Raw genomic sequence first — 1,426 nt, 5'->3', positions numbered from 1 at the left:
GGCTGTGTGGTGCTCAGTTGCCAACTGAGGTTAAACCATGACAGCCAGGAATGTGGAGAAGGGGAGAGAAGAAATACTATGCTGCTGTCTCATCCCAGCACAGCGTGGTATGATTTCCTAGCTGTACCTTGAGGCACTGCCTGTGTCACCCAGTGGAGTTAAGGTCAGTTCTTGCTGATGCTCAGACTCAATGAAAGAAAGGCGCTGCACCTCCAGCAGCAGATTGCTTAAGGCAGCACAGGAGCCTGAATGAAAACTGTCCTTCTCTGAAAACCACTACCAAAAGCGGCGTGTCCCATCGGGGCTCTGGGCCTGCAGGATGCTGGGGTGGGGAAAGGTGGGGGAGGGGGCAGCAGGAGCCTGGCAGAAGCAGCAGCAAGCTTGCAGCAAGCTTGCAGCTGGCTGCCTTCAGCAGGGAAGCTGCAATTGCGCAAAGCAGCACCTAAGCCGGTATCTGGTTTGTTAGTCAGAGGCAGCAGAAGTCATTCGCCAGGGAGCACCCAGAACATATAAAGGATGAGAACCAGGAAAAGGATATGCGTCTCCCGGGACAAGGGTGGCTCGGCGGGTACGTATGGCTTGGCTTTGCTTCAGCAAGGGCTGCAGTACAAAACTATGGAAACTACTTGTGGCTGAAGTGGTGTTGCTGGAGAAGGGGAAAGGGTGGAAACAGAGGTGAGGTTTTCTACCTGGAAAACTACTTCAGAGCTAAATCAGAGCGTGCCGGGTGCTGCTGACAGGCATCTCGACAGAAGTGGGCAGCAGAGGTAAAGGACGTCAGCTTTTGCACTGTATTGTTCATTTGTGCACATATACATGTGCCTATACATAACAAAATGCTGCTTTATGACCTTGGTTATTGGTGAAGTGTGGCTGCGTGCACCTCAGGATCCATTTTGTTCCCATCAGCCGTTCCAACACTGCTGGTGGTGCCATGGAGCTGTAGACTTGGGGGCACTCGGGGCGATGTGCTGGGTGTGCTGGGCCTGGGCCACCTCTCAGGAGATGAGCGTGCGGTGGAGGCTTCTCCAGGCTGCTGCCTGCTCTGCACCGCAGCCTCCATCTGTGCAGGGATGTGGTACGCTGGTACTTGGGGAGAGGAAGGGAAAGTTTGTGGTCAGCCTTGCCTGCAAAAGGCACAGCATGTGTGTGGCAGTGAGCACTGCCCGTCTGCATTTTCACTGTGCGCTGCTATTAGTCTTGTTATCTAGTGGTGGGGGAGCACCTCCTTTGGCACGGGAGGCTGGTGGGGTCCTGCCCTTAAACCTTCTCCTGCTGCTGCGCCCGCACGCACTTCTCCCTGTGGTCCCTGCGGTCCTGCCTGCTGCTAGGCATCCCTGTCCTTGCATGGGACCCCCATGCTGCCCCTGCCTGGCATCCCCCCCCCCGGCTGCCACCCCGACAAGAAGAGGGGCTGCAGTGGCAG

This window comes from Pygoscelis adeliae, unplaced genomic scaffold, assembly GCF_000699105.1.
Source record: "Pygoscelis adeliae isolate BGI_AS28 unplaced genomic scaffold, ASM69910v1 Scaffold157, whole genome shotgun sequence".
Taxonomy (NCBI): domain Eukaryota; kingdom Metazoa; phylum Chordata; class Aves; order Sphenisciformes; family Spheniscidae; genus Pygoscelis; species Pygoscelis adeliae.
This window is presented reverse-complemented; position numbering follows the sequence as displayed.